The sequence below is a fragment of the Calonectris borealis genome, unplaced genomic scaffold, assembly GCF_964195595.1.
Source record: "Calonectris borealis unplaced genomic scaffold, bCalBor7.hap1.2 HAP1_SCAFFOLD_50, whole genome shotgun sequence".
Taxonomy (NCBI): Eukaryota; Metazoa; Chordata; class Aves; order Procellariiformes; family Procellariidae; genus Calonectris; species Calonectris borealis.
In genome coordinates, this window is record NW_027441459.1 from 344,658 (window position 1) to 357,413 (window position 12,756).

General features: G+C 55.1%; 1 pseudogene; it reads left to right on the plus strand.

Moving 5' to 3' along the window:
• Nucleotides 1–5,686: 5,686 nt before the first annotated feature.
• LOC142076473 (histone H2A.V-like) lies at nt 5,687–6,432 on the plus strand (annotated as a pseudogene).
• Nucleotides 6,433–12,756: the final 6,324 nt, after the last annotated feature.

The following is a 12,756-nucleotide window of genomic DNA, read 5'->3' on the forward strand; positions in this document are numbered from 1 at the left end:
CGGTTGTCCCTTTCCTCCACCTGGCCGGAGGCAGGGCCCCTCTAGTTCTGGTCATAGTATCTGCTTCTCACTTCTTGCAAACGTGAGTCAAGAATTCCTTCATTACAATCCAAAGTAAGATCAGCCCTTCTACTCTGTCTGGGGAACTGTTCACTGGAAACTGGACCGTCGTGAGACAGGGTTTTCCTGAAAACTGGAGCAGCATTTTTCCTGAGAGAACCCCCTTGTGTGATTTTTTTTCCTTGCAACTCACATACCCGTGCCTCTAGGGTCAAGGTAGGTTTTCCATCCCACTGCCTCATGTCGTCTCCGTGGTCACGCAGGTAAAACCACAGGGTGCCCCGTGGTGTGTACTTTCGATATCCTCTCTCTTGAGGAGAAAAACGCTGACTCCTAATGGCTGAGATACTGGTCCGTACAGATGGGGAATAGGACATACCCTCTTCGAGTTGCTGGACCTTCCGGGACAGCTTCTCCACAGCCGAGACAAGGGAGGAGGAGATAGTTTCTTCGAAATCCCAAAGTCTGCTAACTAAGACATCCACTGTTGGTGCTTCTTCCTCTGCCCAGGACAGTACTGCCAATGAACTGGCATACGATGCTGGTGCGCTCCGTACCAACTTCCGCCACATGGGTCGCGTGCACTGGACGTCATCTGGATCTTTGGGCGTTTGGTTGTTGTCCAGGTCACTATAAACCACCTCCAGCACGCCTAGTTCTCTCAGGTACTGGATACCTCTCTCCATAGTGGTCCATTTGCTTGGGCGATATATAACATCTTCCTTGAAGGGATACCTTTCCTTCACACCTGACAGCAGTCGCCTCCAGAGGCTGAGGACCTGTGTCCCTTTTCCAATCGCTTTGTCAATGCCTCCTTCCCTAGCAAGGGATCCCAGCTCTTTGGCTTCTTTCCCCTCTAATTCCAGGCTACTGGCCCCATTATCCCAGCATCGGAGCAGCCAGGTAACAATATGCTCGCCTGGACGACGGCTGAAATCTTTCCGCATATCTCGCAGCTCACTCAGGGATAGCGATCGGGTGGTTTCCGTCTCGTTTATGAGTTCTTCCTCTTCCTCCTCCTCTCCTCGTGATGGCCCTGGTCTTTCATCATCCCTTTCTAAACGACCTGATCTCCGCTTCCAAGATTTCCTCTTCTGTACAGGGGCAACGGATACCAGCAAGGGTTGGTCCTCTGGTTCAGCTGTAGTGCCTGTTGCTGGGGTTTGGGTAGCTGCAGTGCCTGTCGCGGAGGCTGGAGTAACTGTAGTGCCTGTTGCCGGAGTTTGAGTGGCTGCAGTGCTTGTCGCAGGGGTTGGAGAAGCTACGGTGACTGTTGCCGGGGTTTGAGTAGCCACAGGGGTTGTCGTGGGGGTTGGAGTAGCCGCAGTGCCTGTCGTGGGGTTTTGAGTAGCCACCGTGTCTGTAGCCGCCCCCGAGACTCGCCGCTCCGCCCGCCCCGATGAGGCACTGCTGCTTGCCCTCCCTCTTTTCTTGTTCCTGAGGGTTGATCTCTGGACAGTATTCCTGAATAGTTGTTTAACCCTAAACAACGCCTGAACCACATTCAGGAGACATAGTAGCAATATGAACATGCTTGTTTGAACATCCCAAGGATATTCAAAATTCTCAGGGAATATTGTGGACATCTTTGTGAAGAGGATAGAAGAAAAAGGAGTTTCTGACGATATGGAAGGGAAGATGAACAAGTGGGAGAGAGTGTCCCATCCCGTCTCCCCCTTAAATTCATTCTCCGAGGAGAAGCAAGTGCAATTACCAATAATTTCTAAGAGGTGGTTCCCGAGGTACAGAAATGACGGCAGTGCCGAGTACAGATACCAGATTAGACTTAGGACCGATGATTTTATCACCTCATAAAACAGCAACAAAATGATAATCTTGGCCCAGTTCCGAATAATGATAAACAGCACAACAGGGAACACATACTGCAAGCAAGGTATTACATGACCCAACATTGAGAGCCAGCCCCACAACTTTGACAGCCAATACATCAACATTGTGACCAATCAATATAATGGATGCTTATAACAATCTTGCCTTAACACACTTTGGTCAGATCTATCGTTATCTCAACCCTTCGAGCCCCACGTTGGGCGCCAAAAAGGACTGTCGTGGTTTAACCTGGCAGGCAGCCAAATACCACGCAGCCGCTCACTCACTCCCCCCGCCCCCCCAGTGGGATGGGGAGAGAATCGGAAGGGTAAGAGTGAGAAAAACTCGTGGGTTGCGATAAAAACAGTTTAATAGAACAGAAAAGGGAAAATAATGATAATAAATAATGACAGAATATACAAAATGAGTGATGCACAATGCAATTGCTCACCACCCGCGCTGACCGATAACCAAGTAGCGATCGGTACTTCCTGGATCACGCCTACCGTTCATATACTGAGCATGACGTCACATGGTATGGAATACCCCATCAGCCAGCTGGGCTGACTGTCCTGATTACGTTCCCTCCCATCTTGTGTACCTAGCTCAGTCAGTAGGCACGGGAGCTGTCCTTGGACTAGGAGGGCACTTAGCAACAACTGAAAACATCAGTGTGTTATCAACATTCTCCTCATACTAAATCCAAAACACAGCACTAGGAAGAAATTTAACCCTATCCCAGCCGAAACCAGGACACGCGTGTTAGCTTTTCCCGAAGGCATCAGGCCGAATAATCATAGAGTCATAGAATCATTAAGGTTGGAAAAGACCCGTAAGATCATCGAGTCCAACCGTCAGCCCAACACCACGATGCCCACTAACCATGTCCCTAAGCACCTGTTTTAGAGTGGGTTTCGAGGATTCCTTTAGAAGTTGAGCACACATAGACAGACTAGAAGGAAGGGGAAAAAAGCAAGCACTTTATTAAATATAATCATGCATTACACTAAGGGTATTTAGCAAAGCGATTGTCTTACCAACCCGAGGCCCAGAAGAAAGATGAACCATCCGTACATTCTTGTATCGCCTTGTGCCACGAACTCAGCCCAGCAGTCGGTAGGTGCCAGCTTTACGTGGGCGTCCCCACGGAGGCAACGGTGACCTCGCTGTACACCGGCCCACTGTTCTTCGGGAAAATCCCGGTATTTATACGTTTGCAAAGGAAACGGATTCCGACACACGTGGCCAGCGGGTGCCGAAACGCGCCTCGATTGGAACATAGGGAGCCTATAGCACCTGAGCTCGCTGATCAGGCGCGCTGCACGAGCGATAGCCACCCCGTCTATTGGTTCGTAGGCCTTGTTCACGCGACATATTACCATAGTCCAACATTTACGTATTAACCTATACTCATGCCAACAGCACAATGTAACAAAGCAAGCAAAATTATACATTGTAGTTTATATTTCTTCATTATTGCACGTCTCTCACATCCTTCACGTCCTCCCCTAACATTTTCTCAACCTTCCTTATCCTCCTGTATTCAGCATTTTCACACAATAGACAATAAACCGTCTATTTTCTATGCTGACTACGGTTTTCTTAGCTATCTATTTCTCACCCAGTGTCCATCCACTGACCAAAATCCCATTTTTTACCCTTCCGTATACAATTACTCTCCTTTTTTTTAGACTGCAAGCCCTCCTGTTTTTTTTAGGTTGCAAAGCCTTAGGTTTTGGTACCAAAGCATCAGTTTAGGGCACAAAGCCTGATTTGAGGGTTCAAAGTCTCGTTTTCATTTTCAAAGCCTCATTTGTAGGGCCCAAAGCCTCATTTGTAGGGCCCAAAGCTTTGATTCTAGGGTCCAAACCACCGAGGCGAAGGGCTCCGGAGTGGAGCATCGCGCGGGGGGACCCTTCCTGAAGCGGCAAAACTGCGGCAAAAACCGCCAAGGCAAAAGCGCAGGGAGAGAGAGGCTGCCCCAGCCCCCTCCCCCGAGCCGGGGCAGTGAGCTCCCGCCGAGCGGCAGCTCTGACTCAGCGCGGTCGGGGGGGACGGCGGCCCTTTAAAACCCGGGGTACCCGCCATTTCAGAGAAGCCACCGAGGCGAAGGGCTTCAGAGCGGAGCATCCGGCCAGGGGACCCTTCGTGAAGCGGCAAAACCGCGGCAAAAACCGCCAAGGCAATAGCACAGGAGCGAGAGGGTGCCCCAGCCCCCCTCCCCCTCCTCATGTCCTGCATGACAGCTGTCACCGCTATGCACCAGGACAGCGTATAAGGCGTAGAGGAGCGGTTCTCCAGCTGCCTGAGAGGTGTAGGGGCGAAGATCCAAGTACTCGGGATATTCCACCACCTACGGAGAGACCAAGAGGGCTCAGAAACGATCCTGAAATACTACACGAAATAGCCTTCAACATCTAATGCTTTGGGTGGCAGGAAACTGCTCTCGGCCAAAGCAGCTCTGCCAGAGCAGAGTACATGCTCGTCTTCCCACGAGAACTCTCCTCATCCCCGAGGGAACACGAAAATCCCAACATGGCCAGCCTGTAAAAAAGCGCACGCTTTGGGAAACCTGCTGCTCCAGGAAGAGAAAGTTGCGCTCCAGTTGCGTACACACCTTGGGGATCTTCCCGCCGGTGAAATCGTCAAACCTTTTCAGACACACCGTGAGAACCTTGGGCACGCGATGGATTGTAAACCTCTTGGAGGCGGCAACCATCTTGTCACACCTTCAAACCAAGCACAGAGCCAAGTGCTGAAATGCACCCTGAGATGCAGCCTTTTTCCCCGCCAGAAGGCCACACAAGCTTTCATGTCTCACACATCCTTACGCTATTTTAAGGCTATTCAGTACCATAAGGCCAGGTTAAAAAAAAAGCTGCGTCTCATTGTCCAGAGAAGGGCAACGAAGCTGGTGAAGGGCCTGGAGCACAAGTCTTGTGAGGAGCGGCTGAGGGAACTGGGACTGGGACTGTTTAGTCTAGAGAAGAGGAGGCTCAGGGGAGAGCTCATCGCGCTCTACAACAACTTGAAAGGAGGTTGTAGCGAGGTGGCTGTTGGCCTCTTCTCCCAAGTAACTACCGATAGGACGAGAGGAAATGGCCTCAAGTTGCGCCAAGGGAGCTTTAGATTGGACATTAGGAAACATTTCTTTACTGAAATAGCGGTCAAGCATCGGAACAGGCTGCCCAGGGAAGCAGCTGAGTCACCATCCCTGGAAGTATTTAAAAGACGTGTAGATGTGGCGCTTAGGGACATGGTTAGTGGACATCGTGGTGTTGGGCTGACGGTTGGACTCGATGATCTTACGGGTCTTTTCCAACCTTAATGATTCTATGATTCTATGATTATTGTGCATGAAGCCTTCGGGAAAAGCTAACATGCGTGATGACATGCAGCACCTTCACGCAGGATCTAGTACTAATATGTCGTTAGAAATCATCTTACTGGCTGCACTTAAAGCAGTTTTCGCCGTCCAGCTGCTCCGGTTTCACAAAGTCCTCCAGAGCTGCGGTGACAGATGGGGCTGCCTGGAGGTGTGAGAAAGGGGAGCCCTGAGCTCGGGGAAAGGCCCTCACCCAAACACTCGCTAGGAGTTTACGCAAAAACCTAGCTAGATGACGCGGAGGAGACCCACCCTGAAGCCACAAGCAGTGTCCCGAAGGAGGCAGAACGAGGGTGTTATGCTGAACGTTTCCCTCAGTTCCCAGGGATTCCCGGGGCTATCAAGAGTGACCTCTCTGTGGCACCGCTCAGTTCAGCTATTGATGGTGTGGAGGAGGGTCATCCACAGCGAATGGCGGCTCCTGAGGCGGCTCCAGCGCGGACTCGGGACCAGAGGACAGGCGCGGCGCCGACACTGGCACCGACACCATGGCTGGTGGTAAGGCGGGAAAGGACAGCGGGAAAGCCAAGGTGAAGGCGGTGTCGCGCTCACAGAGGGCCGGGCTGCAGTTCCCCGTGGGACAGATCCACAGGCACTTAAAGACTCGGCCCACCAGCCACGGGCGAGGGGGAGCCACCGCAGCCGTCTACAGCGCCGCCATCCAGGAGTACCTCACCGCCGAGGTGCTGGAGCTGGCGGGCAATGCCTCAAAGGATCTGAAAGTCAAGCGGATCACTCCCCGTCACCTGCAGCTGGCGATCGGCGGGGACAAGGAGTTGGATTCGCTGACCAAAGCCACCATTGCTGGTGGAGGCGTCATCCCGCACATTCACAAGTCTCTAATTGGAAAGAAGGGACAACAAAAAACGGCATAGAGGGGGAAAAAAAAAAGCCAAAGGAAGCGGCCCGTTCCCTCCCGTCGTCGTACTGCACCTGGGACAGAAGAAATCTTGGGGATACATGGAATTTTTTTTTAAGGAATAGTTCAAAGGAAGAGCATAGGCTCTTGACTGTACCAAACATTGGTATGGGCTGTAGATTCAAAGTTTGACGCAAAGTTGTACCTTGTGGGGGGGCGGCAGTCGGGGCGGTGGGCGAGGGGCTCGGCTGCTCCCCTGGGTTTTATACAAAAATGGAAGGGATAAACCATTTTTTAATTTAAAAAAAAAAAAACAAAGGCCACCCCCAGAAGGAATGTGGCGACCCAGACCGAGCCCCCACGCAAACATACATCTGTCCAGGTCTCCGGCTGCAGGGAGTGCCTGAGCCTGTCCCTGGTACAGGAGGGCAGCAGAGACAACACCTGTGTGCGCTGTGACCAGGTGGATGATCTGCTCAGCCTGGTGGCAGACCTGAAGGAGGAGGTGGAGAGGTTAAGGAGTATCAGGGAGTGTGAGAGGGAGATAGATTGGTGGAGCCGCACTCTACCATCCCTGAGGCAAGGGCAGCAAGTGGAGGCTCCACAAGAAGCGGAGGATCCCCCGCCCTCTTGCCACCAGGCAGAAGGAGGGCACGCAGGCGACGGGGGGGAATGGACACAGGTCCCTGCTCGGGGCACCAGGCGAACCCCCGCCCGGCCTCCCTCACCCCAACCTTCCCAGTTGCCCTTACAGAACAGATATGGGGCCCTGGAACTTGAGGGCCAGACAAACGAGGACGCAGATGAAGGCCCGTCCAGGGGGTTGCCCGAGGCGAGGCAGTCAGCCCCACGCATTACGACTGCCTCAGCTAAGAAAAAAAGGAGGGTAATTGTCATAGGGGGTAGCAGACTATTTCTGCTCACAAAGGTAAAGAGCCACTTCCTTCCTAAGAAGGGGAAAATGTGTGCTTGGGAAGACCAACTTTCACGGCAGTTTTACTCGTTGCCAAGGTGAGAAGGTCTCCTTCCCGGCTGCATTGGATTTATTTTGATGTCCTCTTGGTTCTGCAGATTTCTGCCCCTTTTGGGGGAGAAACCATGCAGTTAATCTCCAGATATCGATGCCTTTCTTCGCAGGCCAGCAACGGACTGTGGTACAAGATGAACAATGAGTCTGTGGTTCTTCAGGACATGGACACAGTTCTCAGGCAGCAAGCTTACCTACTGTTTTATGTCAGGTAATAACAAGGAATGAAATGTGTTTAGAATAGGTTTCCCTATTTAGGGCGAGGGGTAACGGCTTTAAACTGAAGGAGGGAAGATGTGGATTAGATATGAGGAAGAAGTTCTTTACAGTGGGGGTGGTGAGACACTGGAAGAGGTTGTCCAGGCTGGATGGGGCTTTGAGCAACCGGATCTAGGGGAAGGTGTCTCTGCCGGTGGCAGGGGAGTTGGAACTAGATGATTCCTTCCAACCCAAACCATTCTGTTTCTATGAAATGGAGGCCGTAGGGGGGATAAAGACGAGGTCTTGCTCCGACAGGGGCGGACCTGCTGGGAAGACCCCAATCGAGTTTCCCTTTTGTAGCCTTGGTTACGTCTTCTCTCCGTCGTAGAAATGGCTCCAAGAAAATGACAGGCTGGGACTGAACCCCAGAGGAGGCTGCAAGAACAGCCTTAAATGGCGATCGCTCTTTGTTTCTCCAGGCGTTCTGATCTGAAAATTGGAGAAAGGGCTTCTTCCTCAGCGGTACCATCATATGCCCGTTCTGTCCTCAGTCAGTGGGCGGCCGACAGCAAGCAGGTGGGTTCTGTGGGACCGCAGGGTCTGCCTCGTAGGACTAAGGTAACTCTGGGGGGTGGGTCAGGGCACCAGGTGGAGAGTGGATTTCTTTCTGGGATCTTGGCGTTGCTCGCTTTTCCCTCCCACGCTGCAGCTTGCTTCCCAGCCGCAACGCTGCTCCCTCTCAAAGCATCCCACCTAGCTCCATCCCATTTGTCCGCCTTTGGACCTCCTGCCTTTGCAGCCCTCCAGGAGGGCTGTCCCCTCACAGAGCTTCTGGGGTTTCCCCGCTGTTCTGGTCCTCTCAGGAGGAAAGGGCAGGACCTTTTCACAGCTCTCTTTGCAGGACATGGCGGTGGGCACGCAGGACTCTCCAGAGGACAGCAGCTCCTCCGCAACAGCCAGCACAAGCCAGCTAACCTGGGCAGGTGCACGGGAGGCATCTGCAGGCTGGCCCTGCCCCATCGGGCCAGGCAGGCTCAGCATCATGGCCTTGTGCTTGCATCGCTTCTTCTGCAGCTGCATAACGCTGGTGTCCAGAAGGAAAGCTGCGTGCCCGGTCTGCTGTCAGCCATGTGACCGTGTGCCGCACACCGAGCAGGAAGAGAGCAGCAAAGAGGAGCACGGATTCAGCCCTCCCTCCCGCTGCCAGAGGAACGGTGCCAGGGAGAGGGCCCACAACAGATCCCCGCGGCGGGGCAGTGATCTCTGCAGCCGGGTCGTGGACACCACGGACTACGACCACTCAGCAGGGAAAAGGAGGAGAACTTGTCCTCCAAGTGGTGAGCACGCTTCCAGGGATGACGCAGCTCCAGGGCCCGCCAACGGCATCTCCCAGTCGGCTCCCGCACCCAGGGCTGCTCAGGAGCAAACCCTGCCAGTGCAGAGAGAGCAGAGCGGATCCCTGCGGCAGGGCTATGATCTCCGCAGACCGTTTGTGGACACCGCAGGCTGTGACCCCTCAGCAGGGAGGAGGAGGAGGGTTTCAGCGCAAAGTGAAAGGTGAACGTCAGACAAACACTCGGGGCGCTGCGGTGGTGGCGGGAACAGACTGCGACCCTGGATGAGGGAAGAGCACAGCGTCTGACTCCTGCAATGCCGGGGAGGAGGAGGAGGAGGAGGAGGAAGAATGCAGGAAGCACCAAAAGTGCCCCCGGCAGGCACCAAGCTGCACAAAGGGCACCAGCAGCCCGCCCTGTCCCTCCTCCCAGTGCTGCCTCTGGACAGGAAGAGCTCAGAGAGACCTTCCAGAGCGTTGGCCGGCTCTGCCGGCTGGCCCGCCTGCCCACGGGTCCCTCCAGGAAGAGCTTTGGGATCGCCTTGCAAAAACAACACTCATGTGGTACCAACAGTCAGAAGAGCCAAAGCCAGAATTAAAAACACTTGTTGGCCTTGCACGTGTCATTTAGGGGGGGTTTTGTTCTCTGTAGGTTTTGAGGCAATTGGTGGAAATAGCCAGTGTGGGAGGTTTATGTTGCGGGATTTTGAAAGCAGCGTGCTTGCATGTGCCCATCTTGCAGTCTCTTCTTTTTAAATACGGAGCTCAGGTCGCTCGAACGGAAACGGGCTGGACGAGGCGACGGCGAGCGGGACTGAAAACCGGCTGAACGGCCGGGCCCAGAGGGTGCTGCTCAGTGGCACCAAGTCCAGGGCGAGGCCAGTAACGAGCGGTGTTGCCCAGGGGTCAGTCCTGGGTGCAACCCCATTTAACATCTTCCTTAATTAATTAATGGTCTGGGTGATGGGGCAGAGCGCACCCTCGGCAAGCTGGCAGATGACACCAGACCAAGAGGAGTGGCACTTAGGCCAGGGGGTCGTGCTGCCATCGCGAGGCACCTGGGCAGGCTGGAGAGATGGGCTGACAGGGAGCTCGTGCAGTTCAGCAAGGGGAAGTGCCAAGGGTGCTGTGCGGGTGAGGAGCACCGGCACAGGCTGCCCGGGGAGCTTGTGGAGTCTCCATCCTTGGAGATGTTCCACAGCTCTCTGGACATGGTCGTGGACAACCGGCTGCAGGTGGCCCTGCTTGAGCAGGGGGGTGACTGGACCAGGTGACTTCACCCTCCAGGTGACCTCCCGGCCAGCCTCAAGTAGCCGGTGATTCTGTGGAATGGGTGCCCAGAAGAGGATCCAGCCGCCAACGCTGTCCCCCTCAGGCGGCCATCGACAGCTCCACCAGGCAGCTGCAGCCCGTGGAGAGGAGCCCAGCCGGAGCAGGCTCCTGGCAGGAGCTGCGGCCCCTGGAGAGGAGCCCAGGCAGCAGCAGGTTCTCTGGCCAGAGCTGCGGCCCGTGGGGCCCAGGCGGGAGCAGGGGAACGGCGTGAGGAGGACGGGGCGGCAGAGACGAGGCGCTGTGGGCTGCCCGCAGCCCCATTCGCCGTCCCCCTGCGCCGCTCGGCGGGGAGAGGGGGCCGAGGAGTCGGGAAGGGAGGAGGGAGGCTGAGCCTGGGAAGAGCGGGGCCAAAGCATCCAGCCCATCCCTGTTTAGTGCCCAAAGCCGCCTTTCTGGGGCTGAAATGCTCAGTTTTCGGGTCCCAACCTGTCTTTTGTGACCCATGGCCTTTCTTAGGGCCCGCGGTTCCCTTTCGAGGGTCTAAACCCTAAGGGCGGAGCTGGTCACCTGGCAACATCTGCCAGAAGTCCGTGGGAGAGGTCCCAGGACAGCCAATGGCATTTGAGGAGGCGGAGTCAATGTCATAGCCAGAGAGCCAATCAGAGGAAACAGAACCGCGGGGAAGGGCGGGCAGTAGTGGTGGGGGGTGTGGCCTCTCAGGCAGCCAATAAGAGAGAGCATCACCTCAAGGGAGGGTGGGCCTGAAACCAGGGCAGAGTGACAGCCCCAGGCAGCAATCGGAGGCCATCAGCTCAAGGGAAGGGCGGGCACTGCAGCACAGCAGCCTGACCGCCTGGGGCCAATCAGAGGCAGCATCCCCTCAGGGGAGGAGACTGACAGCCCTCCCGACCTATGCCGGCAAAGACCGATGTGAGAAGAAGGCGGGCTCCGGCGGCAGCCAGGCCGAGCTTCAGCATGGCGCACATGGGGCCCGCCCAGAGGCCGAGCAGCCCCAGGCCCGGGGCCCCTCTTCCCCCCGTCCACCCCCTCTCTCCCGTGTCCCTCTCCCCAGCTGCCCCCATGTTCTGGACCCCCCCGACTCCATGGGAGCCCCCGGCTCACAGAGAGTCAGTGTCCCGTGGCCGTGCCGCTGGATGGCAGCCATGGGCCACCGGGCTTCTCGCCGCCATCGCCTCTGGCATCCGACCGACGGTGACGAGGACGTGACGGTGAGGCCGCCGGGGTGGGAGTGGGGTACACGAGGATGGGTGGCAGGGGGTGATGCTTGTTGTGGGGCCGCCTGCCATCACCTCCCCCACACCCCCTCCCCGCAGCCCAAGGGACCCCGCAGCAGCCTGAAGGGTGGCGAGGAGGGGGAGGACGTGGCCGCCACCCAGCGTCTCCCCCCGAGATGGTGAGTTGAGCAGGGGGGGATGGCGGGGCGGGGGTCTGCCCCTGAAAGCAGGGGGGGTCCCAGGGTTGATGCTTTCCCCCTCGTCTCTCCCCACAGCTGCTGCACATCATGTCCCACCTGCTGAGCCTGGGCCAGACCTGCCGCTACCTCCACGAGGTGTGCGACAGCGAGGCCGCCTGGCGCCACTTCTGACCCGCAGCGCCCGGCTCTGCAGGAAGGCCGCCATCCTCAAGTGTGAGTCCCTGCCATTGTCCGGGGCGGCGGGTGGTGGAACTTTTTTCCCCAGCGTCATTTGTAGAGTGCAAAGCTGTGATTCTAGGCTTGAAAGCCTTGCTTTTAGGTCCCAAGGCCTCATTTTTAGGGTACAAACCCTCCTTTATAGTTCCAAACTGTCCTTTTCAGGTTCCCAGGGCCCAGAGCCTTTGGTTATTTTTAAGGCCAAAAGACTGATTTTGAGGGTCCAAACCCTCATTTTTAGCTTCCAAAGCCTCCTTTTCAGGGAGCAACGCCTCATTTTTAGGAGGCAGTCTGCAATTTGGATGGCCCAAAGCCGCCTTTTAAGCTTTGAAAGGCCCATATTTGGGGTGCAAAGCCTTAGCGTTTGGTACCAAAGCATCATTTTAGGGCACAACACCTAATTTCAGGGTTCAAAGCCTCAACTTCGTTTCCAAAGCCCCATTTCTAAGGCCCAAAGCCACATTCTCTAAGCCCGAAACCCTCCTTTTGAGGGTCCAAACTCTCATTTGGAAACTCTCATTTACAGGTCAAAGCCTCCATTGGAGTGCCCAAAGCCCTATTTTAGGGACCGAAGGTTCCCTTCTGGGGGCCAGAGAGGAACCAAGAAGTTCCCCTCCTTTGCGGGGTCAAAAGCCTTGTTTGTGGCACCTCGGCCATCCTTCTTTGTGCCCAAAGCCTCCTGCTTAGGGCCGAAATCCTCATTTTTCAGGTCCCAACGTGTCTTTTGTGACCCATAGCCTTTTTTTAGGGCCCACAGTTTTACTTAGAGGGTCTAAACCCTCATTTTTTAGGGAAGAAAGCTTTGGTTTAGGGTCTAAAGCTATCTTTAGAGTGTCCAAAGCCACGTTTTACTTTGCAAAGCCTTCGGTTTGGCTTCCAGCGCCTCATTTTTATGGTCCAAAGGCTCAGCTGTAGTTTGCAAAGTCTCCTTTTTGCAGCCCAGGGCTGCATTTTTACTTGCCGAAGCCTCATTTTCAGGCTCCTAACCAGCATTTTTAGGATCCAGCCAGTTGGTTTCAGGTTCCAAGCTGCATCTTGAGTGTCCAAACCCTCCTTTTTATGGTCCAAACCCCCTCTCTTAGGGCCCAAAGCCTCATTTGGAGAGTCCAAAGCTTTGATTCTAGGGTATAAACCCTCC